The sequence below is a fragment of the Pongo abelii genome, chromosome 7 (genome assembly GCF_028885655.2).
Source record: "Pongo abelii isolate AG06213 chromosome 7, NHGRI_mPonAbe1-v2.0_pri, whole genome shotgun sequence".
NCBI classification, from domain to species: domain Eukaryota; kingdom Metazoa; phylum Chordata; class Mammalia; order Primates; family Hominidae; genus Pongo; species Pongo abelii.
The window spans coordinates 102,740,516-102,759,705 of NC_071992.2; the positions used below are offsets into that span (position 1 = coordinate 102,740,516).

A 19,190-nucleotide genomic window follows, 5' to 3' on the forward strand; every position below is an offset into this window, starting at 1 on the left:
ACAATTTCGGCTCACTGCAACCTCTGCTTCAATGGCACAATCTCGACTCACTGCAACCTCCGCCTCCCAGGTTCAAGTCATTCTCCTGCCTCAGCCTCCCAAGTAGCTGGGATTATAGGCACCTGCCACCACACCTGGCTAATTTTTGTGTTTTTAGTAGAGACGGGGTTTCACCATGTTGGCCAGGGTGGTCTCGAACTCCTGACCTCAAGTGATCCGCCTGCCTCGGCCTCCCTCGGCCTGGGATTACAGGTGTGAGCCACCGCACCCGGCCCCATTCCTTTTAATTTTCTAGAACAATTTGTGCTCTAATAGGGACACAACCGCCTGGAGAAGGAGGGGTGTGGAGGAGAAGGTTAAATCTGAGTGCAGGCTGATTACCAAAGATGGTATTGGATTTGTGAATAAAATTAAATGAGTACCATGAAAATTATAGAAGAAAATCTTAACCACCTGTCATAGGGGAGTAAAATTAAACTTGTAAGCTGAAAAAATAGGAAATTCAACTAGTATATGTGGTATTGGAATTGATATTGATAACAGGAACAAAACCAAAAGTGTCAAGACTGGGAATGTTTTCAGAAAAAAATCAATAGCAGGGAATGAGTAATTAAAAATTTGACATTTATGTTCTGAAGAATGAATTTTTCTTTGTTTAGATACAAAAATACCATTGTGGTATAACTGCCTACAGTATACAGTACAGTAACATGTTGTACAGGTTTGTAGCCTAGGAGCAACAGGCTATACCAGCTGGCCTAGGTGTGTAGTAGACTACACTATCTAGGTTTGTTTAAGTGTACTCTATGATGTTTACAGAATGACAAAATCGCGTGATGACAGATTTCTCAGAATGCATCCCCGTTGTTAAGTGACACATGACTATGATTGCAAATTTGAGGAAATATGATCAGAGCTTCCAGAAAATTTGAGAATGGTCAGATTTTTATACTCAACTTATAATAACAAAAAGGAAACAATGAATACTAATCACTTTTTAGTTAAACAGGTATGAGGGAATTATAGAAGGAAATCTTAACCACCTGTCATAGAAGAGTAAAATTAAACTTGTAAGTGGAAAAAAATAGAAAATTCAACTAGGATATGCTCAGTAAATTCGTTAAAAATATTCTTTAACTGGTAGAAAATCACTAAAACACTGAAAGTGATCTAAGGTATACTATGCTACAATCACTTTAATTCCATTAAACTCTAATGTTGATTAATATTGCATTAGATTCCAAAATTTTAGTTTCCAGAAACCCATGGATCACTCTGCTGATTTCAGATTGTGCTGAGCTGTAAGAGTTTTAATGGCAGTGGTAATTCCTGTCTTTTTTACTATAATGAGATAGCAGTTTCCAGATAACAAAGTTTCTGATCTGAGATGTGGGAGGTCAGTAACAGGGACTTCCAAGCAGCTATGATTCTGCACTGCAATGTCAAAATACCAGGAGGTAAATCTAGGTCAATGTCAGGATGGAAACTACAAATGGGTAAGAAGCCTAGTACCTTCTTAACAGTGGACTACCGTGAAAAGCAGGAGCCATGGTAGAAGGCTATCCAAGCACAGCGAATAATAGACAAGTTACTTTGCTACATTGTTTTGTGGACCTCCATGGATGTTATTTAATGACCTGTTTCCAAACACCCAGGACAATAGATGTTGGGTCAGTGTCAGTTTCCAGAACCCACTTCCTCACTCATGTGTGAGAAAATGGATGAGTATAGAAGATGAGCCACTTTCAGTGGCTCAGAATTGAGCAGCCAGGACTTTGACATGGCAAAACTCACTGCTGTCAATGGGTGGGCTGTGACAGCTACCAAATTACAGTAGGAGAGTAAGTGAGAAGGAAATTCATTTTTATGAGATGTTTAATATTAACAGAAAGCCTTAAGCTGTCTATAAAAAAATTTGTGATTTAATCCTCACATCAATGCTTTGAGGTAGCTATGACAAGCTGTTAATAGTAAGTAAAAGATCAATGTATGCACTAAATCCACAATCTATGTTTGCTCTATAGCACATGCCTTTTCTCTCCTCTTCTCCTTGGGACACTAATGTATTAGCTTCTTATTGTTCTGTAATTAATTAACATAAACTTAGTGGCTTACAACAACATGATTTAGTATCTCTCAGGGTGAGGTTTAGCTGGTCCTCTGCTCAGTGTCTCACAGATCATCAGAGTGTCCACCGGCCTGTGACCATTTCTGGAGCATGGGATCCTCTTCCAAGCTCAAATGGTTGTTGTCAGGATTCAGTTCCTTGTGGTTGTAGGACTGACATCCCCACTTTCATGATGGCTTTCAGCAGGGGGCCCCTCTTTCTACTAGAGACTCCCTAGATCCTTGCCATGTGGCACTTTCTCAAGCTCTCTTACAACACAAAAGCTTAAATTTTCAAAGCTAGCAAGGGAGAGTCTGTTTCTCTCTCTGTTATTCTGCCTAGGTGAAGTGTGATATAACCTAATCAAGAGCCTATATATCCCATCGCTTTTGCAGTACTCCCAAATCATAGATTCTGCCCCCACTCCCAACATTTAAGGAAAGGGGATTGGGTGTTCCCTTAGTCACATTTAGTAACATCATCAATCTATTTGTGACTCTGTAATTGCATTCGCAATGGGGTTGTATGCTTTATAAACACAACACTAAAGTAATTCAATTAAAATCTATTTATTGATGGATAAGTTGTCAGGTCTGTGGCCTTTTGTTTATCTCTGACTAATTAAACCATGATCAGATTGATGGGCTGTTTAAGTGATGTTATCTAATGAAATCTTGAAAATGTTACCTTCTATACTTTAAAACTTTTCACTTTGTCATCCTGACTAAAATTAAAAAAAAAACAACAAAACATTTTGAGTCACAGTAGCTTTTTAAATAAATGCAGTCTGGGCGCGGTGGCTCACACCTGTAATCCCAGCACTTTGGGAGCCAAGGAGGGTGGATCATGAAGTCAAGAGATGGAAACTATCCTGGCCAACCTGGTGAAACTCCATCTCTATTAAAAATACAAAAATTAGCTGGATGTGGTGGCATGTGCCCGTAGTCCCAGCTACTCGGGAGGCTGAGGCAAGAGAATTGTTTGAACCCGGGAGGCAAGCCCAGATTGGGCCACTGCACTCCAGCCTGGTGACAGAGCAAGACTCCATCTCAAAAAAAAAAAAAAAAAAAAAAGAAATGCAAAGATATCTGATAAGATTAAGATACTATTAATTATTGATAACTTGGTGTGGTACAGCTTAATCATGTTAATTACATCTTAACTTCCAGTTCATGTCAGCAGCTCTGAGTAAATACTGATAGATGGGAAAAATAATAAATAATTTTGAAACATTAAAATCATTGGGAGAGGCATTAAAATAATGGGGGTGGTGCCACCATAAAGGAGAGATTTGAGCAACCAGAGAGATTACTGAACAGACAGTGGGAGGGAGAGAGGAGACAGAGTGAGAAAAAGAGAGTTGGGAGGCCCCTTTTTAAAATTTTGTTTTTTAAGGCATATCAGATTGAATATAAGCTTATCATGTGTATTAGTTAGGATTTTGGATCATAAGCAACAGAAACTGACTCTAGTTCATTAAAACAATCACAACAAACAAAAAGGGAAGGGGGGACTGATGGAAGAATATCAGGTAGCTCTCAGAACAGAAGAACAACTAGATGCTGGAGATATGAATTCTAAGGCAACTCTGGAAGTCTCTTCAAGGTACAACACTGGAATCAATCAGTTATAACTACTTGCGTTTGGGAGTTACTAGGCTCACAGCTTAATTTCAGGGATAGGGAGTCAGATTGTTTTAGTTTATTTTTGTACCCATCCTTGAATAAATGTTGAGGGAGAAGTGCCCTTTGACAGGCAGTTTTACTGAGTTTACATGCAATTGGCAAAGAGGCAGCATTTTGAAGGAGAAAGTATTTCAGAAGAAGGGGGAAATGATAATAAGTAAAGAATATTAAAATCTAGGAACTGAAACATGACTTAGAATTTTAGTTTCTAAGTAATTTTGACTCGTTTTATTTTTCATCCATTAATTAATGAATCCAACATACACTTTTGAACTCCTCTATGTTTCTGTCAGTATTCCTGGTATTGGGACTGTGGGAACACACAATATCTTTGCCCTCATGGAGCTTACATTCTAATGTAAGAGATACTAAACCCATATGTATTCTGTCAGTTAGTGATAAGTGCTAGGAAGAAAAGCTAATGCAGAATAAGGGGATAGAGAATGATGGAAATGATCAGAGAAGTCAGATTTTATGAAACAGGAGAAAGAGAAAAGAGAGAGAGACAATTAAATACCTTGAAGAAGTGCATTCTAGGAAAACAAAACACAAGTGCAAGAGCCCAGGTATTGCAACATGGTCTGCAAATAGAAAAACAAATTACAAAAAATAAAAACCATAATAATTGGCAAGAAAGTCATTATTGTTAAAGTGCATGAGTCAAATGGGAGACCTGGTGGAAATAGTGCTTCAGAGGTAGTCGGGGACCAGATTATCATTTAGGGTCTCATAGTCCAGGAAGGGATTTTAACCTTGGTGTGACTGGCATGTTATAATTTACATGGCAAAAGGTCATGTGTGGGTGCCAAAAGGAGTTTCAGGGTGACCTGTTAGAGTGCTGTGAAATTTGTCTAGGTGCAAGATGACAGTGGCCCATATTCTGTGTTAGGGATTTAGATTTGACATGAAGAATTTGATTTTCTCTCTCCTTTTAAGACATGAGTAGGGTTGAATAGATAGTCCTTGAAGCAAATCAGGTTCATTGCTCAATTTGATGACTAACATGATGGAGAATCCTGGGCAAATCATCTGATGCTCTCACATGTTGGTAATTGATTGCAGTGCCTATAACAACACTGGCTTTTAAAATGCAATTATAAAATACTAAGGTAAAAATAATTGGTTTCTTTATAAATGACTAATTTCTGGGGGAAAAAAGTTATGTTTGTATGTATTTGTGGGAGCTGTGGAAAGGGTAGGAGAAGAGAGGGACTTATAAATGAGCTGTGAAATGCAGATTAAGATCCTCTGAGAAAACTTGGCCCGATTGTTTTTTCTTCTACTTTCTCCAATTAACGATGTTTCCTTTGAGGGAATGAGGCATCTGAAGATCATTATGTTTCAGTAGAGCAGTGATGCAAAGCCACTTCTCAGGAATGACTCAGAAGAATTGCTCCCTGGAAGAACATCAGAGTTTTTGCCTTTTAGATTCAGGCTGTTTAAAATCCAGATGCAATATGGTTCTTATGCTGCCGTCCTCTGGTGAAATGGCACATAAGATGAGGAATTGCAGTCTCAAACTATATTTAAGGGCTGCATGCTGATCAAAGAAAAACACTTTGTGGGGCTATTAATTTGTGAAAAATACAGTATTTTGGAGGAAAACTGCACTGCAATGGAGTGGAAGGGGGGTTCACATCTAGAAAAGAAAGTTTCCATTTGAAGTTAAAAGGGAACATAGGTTAATAAAGAACAGTGTGGATACTGAAAGTAATTTAGATTTCTGACACAAATGGTGATCATTTATGACAGAAGAATGGGAAATAAAGGAAGAGAATTATTTGTGTTAAAATGAGTTAGCAAAGGACAGAAATTAAAAACTCATTGACAGTAGATTGGTATTCTAAAAGCGTGTCATGCTGAATCTTGTTCTGTCTGTGGCAGCTAGATTGAAAGTTACATTTGGGATGTACATGTTGCAAAATGCCTGGCCTGCAGAGTCAGAAAGAACTGTGTTCTCAACTGGACTCCTCTAATCATTAGTTGTATGATGTTGGGCAAATTTCTACCCCCAAAAATTTTATTCACAAAGTTAGAATGTAAACCCCCAAACATATTACTTGGTCCATTTTAGGCCCTGTGTGAATGTCCATCTTCCCTCTCCCAAAGAATGTTACATACTGTGATTGCTTTTCAACAAAAGACTTTGCTATGTTGTTGCCATAGTTGAATTATATAAAGGGGTTCCTGGTGTCTTCGAATAATAATGTATTTCATTTTTAATTTATTCAAGAAAGAATATTCAAATTTCTCCTACAACTTATGAATAAATAACAGCTATTACTTCTTTATCATACATTTGTATTAGTTAACAAAGTTGCCTGGAAATTTTTCATACGGTAGTTTAAGAAACTACTATTTGATCGTATATTAACTAGTATTCAAAAACAATTGTATCTTGATACCTTTATTCTATTGCTTAGACATAAGCAAACATCTATTATAATATTTCTTATAAAAATTATTTTTTCACTGTATAGATGTATTATTTCAGCATAGATGTGACTATTAAAGCTGAGGCTTCTTGTTTTCGGTGACATAGTCTTTTTATTTTTCCATAGAAATGTCTTAGTAAGTATTTAGTGTAAGTTCTTTCCTATTAATATTAGGTTTATAAGTGTAACAGAACGTACTTGTCATGCAGTGAGACATGAGAATCTTATGACTCTATTGGGAATTTTTATCATGTGTTGTATTACAGATTTAATAACACAATGGAACACAAAGTCTTTTAAGAATATTTCTTATAACAATTATCTGTTGAACTGTCACAAAAATCCATGATTTCATTAAAAGATTTAATGTCTGACTGTACAAAAATATTACTTGCCTTCCTCATGCAGTTATTCTTATAGACTATTAAGGTCATCTTGAATGGTAGTCCTACATTTATCAAAATGACTTAGTTTCACATACATGCAATTGTGTTTTATATGTATGAGCAGAATGCTTTTGTACTTGAGGATTTACCTCATGATATGAAGAACCATTTTAGAGAAACATAGATAATTAAGTCCAGGCTCTAGTCATACAATATCTAGAAAATTTTGGCAAGATTTGGTTGTTTCTAGTAGAGTGTGGGTCTGCACGGTCGCTGTTCTCAGTCAAACTCTGGGTCTATCTGCAGAGAAGTAATAAACAACTTGGCAGTCTTTAAAAACCTGGAACATAATTCATTATTTGTCTCTCCTCTTTCATCCCCTGAACATTTAGTCTAAGAAAATGGTGGTTTAGTTGGTTTAATATTCAAAGGTGATATTATAATAGGCTTGGTTTGGCTAAAGAGATGAAAATGTGGTCAGATGTCCTTAGTACATTTGTAGTATCCATTTGTGGTTCTAAGGAGATGTGTGTGTGACTCTATCTATTTGATGGCTTACATAAAATTTGGTTTCCAAATGAGCCACTAAATTGAGCTCGTTGTACAGCAAGGTCCATCAGTGTATGGTTAAATGTTCTTTCTTCTTCATTAGATATTTGTCAACTAGACTGATGTGAAATCTACGTTGGACAAAAATTCTTCCCTGGAGCATTCATGCTTAATTTCATTTTTTTGTAAACTGATAATTATTACCATATTCTTGTTAAAAATTTCCAAACACTACTTTTCACTTTTTATTTTTTTATTTTTGTGGGTACATAGTAGATGTATATATTTATGGGGCACATGAGATGTTTTGATACCGGCATACAATGAATAATAATGACATCATGGAGAATGGGGTGTTCGTGCCCTCAGGCATTTATCCTTTGTGTTACAAACATTCCAATTATACCCTTTTAGTTATTTTAAAATGTACAATTAAATTATTGACTATAGTCATCCTGTTGTGCTATCAAATAGTGGGTCTTATTTATTCTATTTTTTTGGTATCTTTTAGCCATCCCTACCTCCTCCCAACCACCCTGCTACCCTTCCCAGCCTCTGGTAGCCATACTTCTATGCTCTATGTTCATGAGTTCAATTGTTTTGATTTTTATATCCCACAAATAACTGAGACCATGTGATGTTTGTCTTTCTGTGTCTGGCTTATTTCATTTAATATAATGACCTCCAGTTCCATCCATGTTGTTGCAAATAACAGGATCTCATTATTACGTATGGCTGAATGGTACTCCATTGTGTATATGTACCACATTTTCTTTATCCATTCTTCTGTTGATGGACACTTAGGCTGCTTCCAAATCTTGGCTACTGTGAACAGTGCTACAATAAATGTGGGAATTGAGATATCTCTTCAATATACTGATTTCCTTTCTTTGGGGTATATACAGAGCAGTGGGATTGCTGGATCATATACCTCGAATTTTAGTTTTTTGAGGAACCTCAATACTGTTATTCACAGTTCTTGTACTAATTTAGATTCCCACCAACAGTATACAAGGGTTCCCTTTTCTCCACATCCTCACCAGCATTTGTTATTGCCTGTCTTTTGGATATAAACCATTTAAACTAAGGTGAGATGACACCTCATTGTAGTTTTGATTTGCATTTCTCTGATGTTGAGCATCTTTTCATATGCCTATTTGCCATTTGTATGTCATTTTTTTGAGAAACACCTATTCATATCTTTTGCCCAATTTTAAATCAGATTATTAAATTCTTTCTTATAGAGTTTTTTGAGCTTCTTATCTATTCTGGTTATTAATCCCTTGTCAGAGGCGTAGTTTGCAAATATTTTCCCCCATTCTGTTGATTGTCTCTTCACTTTGTTGATTGTTTCCCTCACTGTGCATAAACTTTACAACTTGATGTGATCTCATTTGTCCATTTTTGCTTTGGTTGCCTGTGCTTGCGGGTTATTACTCCAGAAAATTTTTGCCCAAACCAGCGTCCTGGAGAAGTTTTCTAATGTTTCATAGTAGTTTCATAGTTTATGTTCTTAGATGTAAGACTTTAATCCATTTTGATTTGATTTTTGTATATGGGGAGAAATAGGGGTCTAGTTGTTCTGCAGGTGAATATCCAGTTTTCCCAGCACATTTTGTTTAAGAGATTGTCCTTTCCTCAGTGTATTTCTTGGTACCGTTGTCAAAAATGGGCTCACTGTATATATATGGATTTATTTGTGGGTTCTCTATTCTGTTTCTTTGGTCTATGTTTCTGTTTTTATGCCAGTAATATGCCATTTTGGTTACTATAGCACTGTAGTATAATTTAAAGTCAAGTAATGTGATTCTTCTGGTTTTGTTCTTTTTGCTTAGGATAACTTTGGCTATGCTGGATCTTTTGTGGTTCCATATAAATTTTAGGATTATTTTTTCTCTTTCTGTGAAGAATGCCATTGTTATTTTGATAGAGATTGCATTGAATCTGTAGATTGCTTTGGGTAGTAACGACATCTTAACAATATTGATTCTGCTAATACATGAACATGGAATATCTTTCCATTTTTGGTGTCCTCTTCAATTTCTTTCATCAGTGTTATATAGTTTTCTTTATAGATATATTTCACATATTAGTTAATTCCTAGGCATTTAACTGTATTTGTGGCTATTGTAAATGGGATTACTTTTTTGATTTGTTTTTCAAATTGTTGATTTTTGTATTTTGATTTTGTATCCTGCAGTTTTACTGAATTTGTTTATCGGTTCTAATCATTTTAGGGGGGAGTCTTTAGGTTTTTCCAAATATAAGATCATATTGTCTACAAATAAAAATAATTTGACTTTTTCCTTTGCAAGTTAGATGCCCTTTATTTTTTTTTCTTTTGTGTGATTGCTCTTGCTAGGACTTCCAGTACTATGTTGAGTAACAGTGGTGAAAGTGGAGATCTTTGTCATGTTCCAGATCTTAGAGAAAAAGCTTCACTTTTTATCCCATTCAGTATGATACCAGCATGGGTCTGTCATATTGTCATATATAGCTTATATTATGTTGAGATGTGTTCCTTTTATACCCAGTTTTTTGAGGGTTTTTTATTATGAAGAGATGTTATACTTTATCAAATGCTTTTTTTTTTTTTTTTTTTTTTTGAGATGGAGTCTCGCTCTGTCCCCCAGGCTGGAGTGCAGTGGTGTGATCTCAGCTCACTGCAACCTCTGCCTCCCGGGTTTAAGCAATTCTCTGCCTCAGCTTCCCGAGTAGCTGGGATTACAGGTGCGTGCCACCACGCCTGGCTAATTTTTGTATTTTTAGTAGAGACGGGGTTTCACCATTTGGCCAGGCTGGTCTTGAACTCCTGACCTCATGATCCACCTGCCTCGGCCTCCCAAAGTGCTGGAATTACAGGCATGAGCCACTGTGCCCAGCCTATCAACTGCTTTTTAGGTATCAATTAAAACAATTATATGGTTTTTGCCCTTCATTCTGTTGATATGATGTATCACATTGATTGATTTGCATATGTTGAACTATCCTTACATCCCTGGGATAAGTCTCACTTGGTCATGATGAATGATATTTTTAATGCGTTGTTGTGTTTAGTTTGCTAGTATTTTGTTGAGGATTTTTACAGCAATATTCATTAGAGATGTTGGCCTGTAGTTTTCTTTTTTTAATGTGTCTTTGTCTGGTTTTGGTATCAGAGTAATACTGGCTTTGAGAATGAGTTTGGAAGTATGCCATTGTCCCCTGTTTTTCAGGATAGTTTGAGTAGGATTAGTACTAGTGCTTCTTTAAATGTTTGATATAATTCAGCAGTGAAGTTGAGTCCTGGGCTTTTCTTTACTGGGAGACTTTTTATTACAGGTTTGATCTTTTAACTTATTATTGATCTGTTCAGTTTTTGGATTTCTCCCTGTTTCAATCTTAGTAAGTTTTATGTGTCTAGGAGTGTTCATTTCTCCTAGATTTTCCAATGTATTTTACGTGTTCATTTATTCTGTGTTCATATATTCTATATATTCCAAAGGATCATAGTGACTACTAATGATCCTTTGAATTTCTGCAGTATCAGATGCAATATTCCCTTTTTCATCCCTGATTAAACATTACTTTTCTACTGTTTGCTTTTTGATATCACAAATTTAATAACTTTACAGTAAATTCTTGTTTTTAAGTTTTCAGCACTTAGGATTCTTATTTGAAAGCAACAGAAGCTGATTCTTAAGCTAAAAGAGAAATTATTAAATTTCTAGTTATTTACAATGATTTTCTTAAAATAGATTTAATATCAGGTAAAAGTATAGATAATGTAACTATTCCTGATCTTTTTAGCTACATTCAGTTTTGGCAAGAATATAATAGATAGGCTGGGCACAGTGGCTCATGCCTGTAATCCCAGCACTTTGGGAGGCCGAGGCAGGTGGATCACCTGAGGTTAGGAGTTTAAGACCAGCCCGGCCCACGTGGTGAAACTCCATCTCTACTACAAGTAGCTGGGTGTGGTGGTGGGCACCTGTAATCCCAGCTATTCGGGAGGCTGAGGCAGGATAATCACTTGAACCTGGGAGGCGGAGGTTTCAGTGAGATGAGATCATGCCACTGCACTCCAGCCTGGGTGACAGAGCGAGGCTACGTCTCAAAAAAAAAAAAAAAAAAAAAAAAAGATATTGCCCCTACCAGTAAATATTAGCTTTTAAATTATTTTTAATTTTATAGAACAACAAAAGACATCTTGTTTAATTTACAGTTATTTTAATTTGCCTTTGTTTCCTTGTTAAGCTAAATTTTCTTTAATCACTTATTAGCTATTTGTATTTATTCATGTTGGTGTTGTGAAAAGAAAAAAAAACCTTGGGATTCCCAAATCACCAAGCCAAAGGGAAAAATCAAGCTAGGAAGTGCTTAGGGCAAACCTGCCCCACTGTATTCCTAAAAAAGATAGCTACTAAGATTAAAAAGCTGCATACCTCCCTCACAATTGGTCCACAAGGAAATTCCTTGCAGACAAAGGACAAATAGAACTCAGAAGAAACCCTTTGCTCACTGAGATAAATGCATATCTAATTGCTTCCTTTGGAAAGGAATCAGAAATTCAAAATAATATAACCATTTGTCTTCCATCTACCTATGACCTGGAAGCCCCCTCCCCACTTTGAGTTGTGCTACTTTTCTGCACCAAACCAATGTCCATTTTTAACACATATTGATTGATGTCTCATATCTCCCTATAACATATAAAACCAAGCTGTTTCCTGACCACCTTGGGCACATCTTGTCAAGACTTCCTGAGGCTGCGCCACAGGTACATCCTTAACCTTGGCAAAATAAACTTTCTAAATTGACTGAGACCTGTCTCAGATATTTCGGGTTCACAGTGTGAATTATCTGATAGTGGATTTTGCCTATATTTTCTACTGTGCTTTAATTATGTACTGCTGATATACAGAGCTATCTATATTTTATATAGATATTTTACAGTATAGACATAGTACCATTTATGGAATAGAGAATAAAATTTTTCAGAAAAATATTTTACCTAATATATTTATCCAATATATATTTGCTGGTCATGTGAAAATTTAACAAATATCAAATGAAAAAGAAAGAATATATGTTTGTATGTACCTATATATCATATATAGCATATGTTATTAAATATATAAGCATTTTTATTACAGTATAATTTATATATAATAAAAATGTATATTTAAAACTGTACAATTTGATAACTTTTGATACATGTATAAAGTGTGATATAAACCAATTAGTGATATAAATTGTGCGATATGATAACTTTTGACACATGTATAAAGCTGTGATATAAACCATCACTACAATTTTGATAATGAACATATTCAAATTGCTCCCAAGAGTTTCCTTGCAACTTTTGTCATTCTTTCCTCTTGTGTGTCCTTGTGCCCACCCTCTGTTCCAAGCAACCACTTATCTGCTTTCTGTCAGTAACCTTTATTTTACATTTTGGGAGGGAATTAAATAGCATTAATTCATACATGGAATTAAATAGTATTATTATTTTTTAGTCTAGCGTTTTTCACTCGGCATAATTATTTGGACCTTGATCCATGTTGTGTTGCATAACAATAGTTATTCCTTTTTCTTTCTGAATAGCAATCCACTGTATGAATATGCCATAGTTTATCTAAGTATATGTTGATGAACATTTGTGGCTATTATGAATGAAGCTGCCATGAACATTTATTTATAAGTCTTAGTGTGAGCATGTGCCTTCATCTCTCTTGAGTAAATACTTAGAAAAGAAACAACTTAATAATTGGGTAGGAAAAACTTAATCGTATGTTAAACTTCTTAAGCAACTGCCAAACTGTTTTTCAAAATGGTTGTATCATTTGGTATAGATAATAATTGTCTATGAATGTCAAAATGTCCTATGGTAGTCACAGTGAAAAACACAATTGACAAAGAAATTTGATCACCTCTGTGATTTACAATAACCTAACACAATAACCCTAATTATGATTGATAACACAATCTCAGACCTCAGAACTCCAGAAATCCCATACAATTTTGGAACACATTTTAACATTTTTCACTAAAATATGGCCTGAAAATCAAACACCACCTTACTCCAACAATCCTATGCAGGCCGAGCATGGTAGCTCATGCCTGTAATCCCAGCACTTTGGGAGGCCAAGGTGGGTGGATCGCTTGAGATCAGGAGTTCAAGGCTAGCCTGGCCAACATAGTGAGAACCCTGTCTCTACAACAATACAAAAATTAGCCAGGCATGATGGTGGGTGCCTGTAATCCCAGCTACTCAGGAGGCTGAGGTGGAAAAATCACTTGAACCCAGGAGGTGGAGGTTGCAGTGAGCCAAGATCGTGCTACTGCACTCCAGTCTAGGTGACAGAGCGAGACTCTGTCTCAAAAAAAAAAAAAAAAAAAATCCTATGTAACTAAACATGTTAAATAATCCTGTTTATCACTCCTTTGGACACTCCAGGGGCTCTCTTTAGCATTGAAATGCTAGGGATTAGGAAAGACAATTTTGAAGCTTTATAGGCTTAACACACTTAATAGAATTTCAGGTTATTATAAGTCATCCATGACTCAAAGTAAAAAACTTTATTCACTAAGAGGGAAGACTTAGTCTTCCAAATAATTGTCTCTTGTCCTTCCCTTTTTTGTCAGTATTTTATTCACAAAGCAAACAAAAATCTTTCATTGCATGAAAATCTTGATAAAGAGAAAGCAACATTTCACCCTTGCATTAGTCTATTAATGTCAACCCCAATTCTTTAAAAAATAAAACCTTACAGACAAATCCATTTAATCTTAATCAGTTTGACCATGAGCTGAGATTCTTATAAATCTTTTATAACACTTCATAAATTTTTGTTAAAGAGCATATTAGTTCCTAAGGAAAACCTTGTTGTGTTTTTATTTTAATGTTCAATTTACAGAAAAACCAAATAATACTCTTTTGAATTTAGTCAATATGTTCACACACAGTTTTTCTCTTTAAAAGATCAATTTTTACAAACCTTGCATAACTTGTTTTAGCCATTAGCTTTATCTTATCTAATTTAAAACAGTCCTTTAATCCTCTGAACCAGATGAAAATTTATATTCCATGTGTTCTTATATTCTTTTACTAAAGACATATTTTACTCTCCTTACACACTTTGTATGTAAATCCATTTTCAGTAGACTCCACTACATGTTATAATGGTAGCTCTTAGCAATTTTTAATTTTGAAATACGTGGTAAGTTATTTTAGTTACATACTTAGATGCAGATAAGGCCTGACTATTTCCAGCATAGCTAGGAGCATGGCATATGTCCCCAGGCCTTACCAAACTATAAAGCAGGAAAGTTGAACAATTTTCTTTTTTTACTTTAATTATACTTTAAGTTCTAGGGTACATGTGCACAACGTGCAGGTTCGTTACATATGTATATATGTGCCATGTTGGTGTGCTGCACCCATTAACTTGTCATTTACATTAGGTATATCTCCTAATGCAATCCCTCCCCCCGCCCCCCACTCCATGACAGGCCCCAGTGTGTGATGTTCCCCACCCTGTGTCCAAGTGTTCTCATTGTTCAATTCCCACTGATGAGTGAGAACATACGGTGTTTGGTGTTCTGTCCTTGCAATAGTTTGCTGAGAATGGTGGTTTCCAGCTTCATCCATGTCTCTACAAAGGACATGAACTCATCCTTTTTTATGGCTGCATAGTATTCATGGTGTATATGTGCTACATTTTTTTAATCCAGTATATCATTGATGGACATTTGGGATGGTTCCAAGTCTTTGCTATTGTGAATAGTGCCGCAATAAACATACGTGTGCATGTGTCTTTATAGCAGCATGATTGATAATCCTTTGGGTATATACCCAGTAATGGGATGGCTGGGTCAAATGGTATTTCTAGTTCTAGATCCCTGAGGAATAGCCACACTGACTTCCACAGTGGTTGAACTAGTTTACATTCCCACCAACAGTGTAAAAGTGTTCCTATTTCTTCACATCCTCTCTAGCACCTGTTGTTTCCTGACTTTTTAATGATTGCCATTCTAACTGATGTGAGAGATATCTCATTGTGGTTTTGATTTGCATTTCTCTGATGGCCAGTGATGATGAGCATTTTTTCATGTCTGTTGGCTGCATAAATGTCTTCTTTTGAGAAATGTCTGTTCATATCCTTTGCCCACTTTTTCATGGGGTTGTTTGATTTTTTCTTGTAAATTCAAAGTTCCATGTAGATTCTGCATGTTAACCCTTTGTCAGATGGGTAGTTTGTAAAAATTTTCTCCCATTCTGTAGGTTTCCTGTTCGCACTGATGGTAGTTTCTTTTGCTGTGCAGAAGCTCTTTAGTTTAATTGGATCCCATTTGTCAGTTTCGGCTTTTGTTGCCATTGCTTTTGGTGTTTTAGTCATGAAGTCCTTGCCCATGCCTATGTCCTGAATGGTATTGCCTAGGTTTTCTTCTAGGGTTTTTATGGTTTTAGGTCTGACATTTAAGTATTTAATCCATCGTGAATTAATTTTTGTATAAGGTGTAAGGAAGGGATCCAGTTTCAGCTTTCTACATATGGCTAGCCAGTTTTCCCAGCACCATTTATTAAATAGGGAATCGTTTCCCCATTTCTTGTTTTTGTCAGGTTTGTCAAAGATCAGATGGTTGTAGATGTGTGGTATTTCTGAGGGCTCTGTTCTGTTCCATTGATCTATATCTCTGTTTTGGTACCAGTACCATGCTGTTTTGGTTACTGTAGCCTTGTAGTATAGTTTGAAGTCAGGTAGTGTGATGCCTCCAGCTTTGTTCTTTTGGCTTAGGATTGTCTTGGCAATGTGTGTTCTTTTTTGGTTCCATATGAACTTTAAAGTAGTTTTTTCCAATTCTGTGAAGAAAGTCTTTGGTAGCTTGATGGGGACGGCCTTGAATCTATAAATTACCTTGGGCAGTATGGCCATTTTCACGACATTGATTCTTCCTATCCATGAGCATGGAATGTTCTTCTATTTGTTGTATCCTCTTTTATTTCACTGAGCAGCAGTTTGTAGTTCTCCTTGAAGAGGTCCTTCACATCCCTTGTAAGTTGGATTCCTAGGTATTTTATTCTCTTTGAAGCAATTGTGAATGGGAGTTCATTCATGATTTGGCTCTGCTTTTCTGTTATTGGTGTATAGGAATGCTTGTGATTTTTGCATATTGATTTTGTATCCTGAGACTTTGCTGAAGTGGCTTATCAGCTTAAGGAGATTTTGGGCTGAGATGATGGGGTTTTATAAATATACAATCAGGTCATCTGCAAACGGAGACAATTTGACTTCCTCTTTTCCTAACTGAATACCCTCTATTTCTTTCTCCTGCCTGATTGCCCTGGCCAGAACTTCCAACATTCTGTTGAACAGGAGTGGTGAAAGATGGCATCCCTATCTTATGCCAGTTTTCAAAGGCAATGCTTCCAGTTTTTGCCCATTCAGTATGATATTGGCTGTGGGTTTGTCATAAATAGCTCTTATTATTTTGAGATATGTCCCATCGATACCTAGTTTATTGAGAGTTTTTAGCATGAAGGGCTGTTGAATTTCGCCAAAGGCTTTTTCTGCATCTGTTGAGATAATCATGTTTTTTGTCTTTGGTTCTGTTTATATGATGGATTACATTTATTGATTGCCGTATGTTGAACCAACCTTGCATCCCAGGGATGAAGCCAACTTGATTGTGGTGGATAAGCTTTTTGATGAGCTGCTGGATTCAGTTTGCCAGTATTTTACTGAAGATTTTTGCATCGATGTTCATCAGGGATATTGATCTAAAATTATGTTTTTTTTGTTATGTCTCTGCCAGGCTTTGGTATCACGATGATGCTGGCCTCATAAAATGAGTTAGGGAGGATTCTCTCTTTTTCTATTGATAGGAAGCATGTCAGAACGAATGGTACCAGCTCCTCTTTGTACCTCTGGTAGAATTCGGCTGTGAATCTGGCTGGTCCTGGACTTTTTTTGGTTGGTAGGCTATTAATTATTGCCTCAATTTCAGAACGTGTTATTGGTCTATTCAGGGATTCAGCTTCTTCCTGGTTTAGTCTTGGGAGGGTGTATGTGTCCAGAAATTTATCCATTTCTTCTAGATTTTCTAGTTTATTTGCATAGAGGTGTTTATAGTATTCTCTGATGGTAGTTTGTATTTCTGTGGGTTTGGTGGTGATATCCCCTTTATCATTTTTTATTGCATCTATTTGATTCTTCTCTCTTTTCTTCTTTATTAGTCTTTCTAGCAGTCTATCAATTTTGTTGATCTTTTCAAAAAACCAGGTCCTGGATTCATTTATTTTTTGAAGGATTTTTTTTGTCTCTATCTCCTTCAGTTTTGCTCTGATCTTAGTTATTTCTTGCCTTCTGCTAGCTTTTGAATGTGTTTGCCCTTGCTTCTCTAGTTCTTTTAATTGTGATGTTAGGGTGTCAATTTTAGATCTTTCCTACTTTCTCTTGTGGGCATTTAGTGCTATAAATTTCCCTCTACACACTGCTTTAAATGTGTCCTACAGATTCTGGTATGTTGTGTCTCTGTTCACATTAGTTTCAAAGAATATCTTTATTTCTGCCTTCATTTTGTTACGTACCCAATAGTCATTCAGGAGCAGGTTGTTCAGTTTCCATGTAGTTGAGCGGTTTTGAGTGAGTTTCTTAATCCTGAGTTCTAGTTTGATTGCATTGTGGTCTGAGAGACAGTTTGTTATAATTTCTGTTCTTTTACATTTGCTGAGGAGTGCTTTACTTCCTACTATGTGGTCAGTTTTGGAATATGTCAGATGTGCTGCTGAGAAAAGTGTATATTCTGTTGATTTGGCATGGAGAGTTCTGTAGATGTCTATTAGGTCCTTATTGCAGAGCTGAGTTCAATTCCTAGATATCCTCGTTAACTTTCTGTCTTGTTGTCTGTTTAATGTTGACAGTGGGGTGTTAAAGTCTCCCATTATTATTGTGTGGGAGTCTAAGTCTCTTTGTAGGTCTCTAGGGACTTGCTTTATGAATCTGGGTGCTCCTGTATTGGGTGCATATATATTTAGAGTAGTTAGCTCTTCTTGTTGAATTGATCTCTTTACCATTAGGTAATGGCCTTCTTTGTCTCTTTTGGTCTTTGTTGGTTTAAAGTATGTTTTGTCAGAGACTAGGATTGCAACCCCTCCTTTTTTTTGTTTTCCATTTCCTTGGTAAATCTTCCTCCATCCCTTGGTTTTCAGCCTATGTGTATCTCTGCACATGAGATGGGTCTCCTGAATACAGCACACTGATAGGTCTTATCCAATTTGCCAGTCTGTGTCTTTTATTTGGAGCATTTAGCCCATTTAAAGATTAATATTGTTATGTGTGAATTTGAGCCTGTCATTATGATGTTAGCTGGTTATTTTACTCATTAATTGATGCAGTTTCTTCCTAGCATCAATGGTCTTTACAATTTGGCATGTTTTTGCAGTGGCTGGTACTGGTTGTTCCTTTCCACGTTTAGTTCTTCCTTTAGGAGCTCTTTTAGGGCAGGCCTGGTGGTGACAAAATCTTTCTGCATTTGTTTGTCTCTAAAGGATTTTATTTCTCCTTCACTTATGAAGCTTAGTTTGACTGGATTTGAAATTCTGGGTTGAAAATTCTTTTCTTTAAGAATGTTGAATATTGGCCTTCAGTCTCTTCTGGCTTGTACAGTTTCTGCCAAGAGATCCACTGTTAGTCTGATGGGCTTCCCTTTGTGGGTAACCCGACCTTTCTCTCTGGCTGCCCTTAACATTTTTTCCTTCATTTCAATTTTGGTGAATCTGACAATTATATGTCTTGGAGTTGTTCTTCTTAATTAATATCTTCATGGTGTTCTCTGTATTTCCTGAATTTGAATGTTGGCCTGCCTTGCTAGGTTCGGAAGTTCTCCTTGATAATATCCTGAAGAGTGTTTTCCAACTTGGTTCCATTCTCCCCATCACTTTCAGGTACACCAATGAAATGTAGATTTGGTCTTTTCACATAGTCCCATATTTCTTGGAGGCTTCGTTCATTTCTTTTTATTCTTTTTTCTCTAAAGTTCCCTT

General features: G+C 36.3%; 1 protein-coding gene across 5 annotated transcripts in view; it reads left to right on the forward strand.

The window, feature by feature from the left end:
* Positions 1-19,190, forward strand: part of CNBD1 (cyclic nucleotide binding domain containing 1) — a 631,440-nt gene that overhangs the window by 79,595 nt on the left and 532,655 nt on the right. The gene's annotated exons all lie outside the window — the stretch shown is intronic.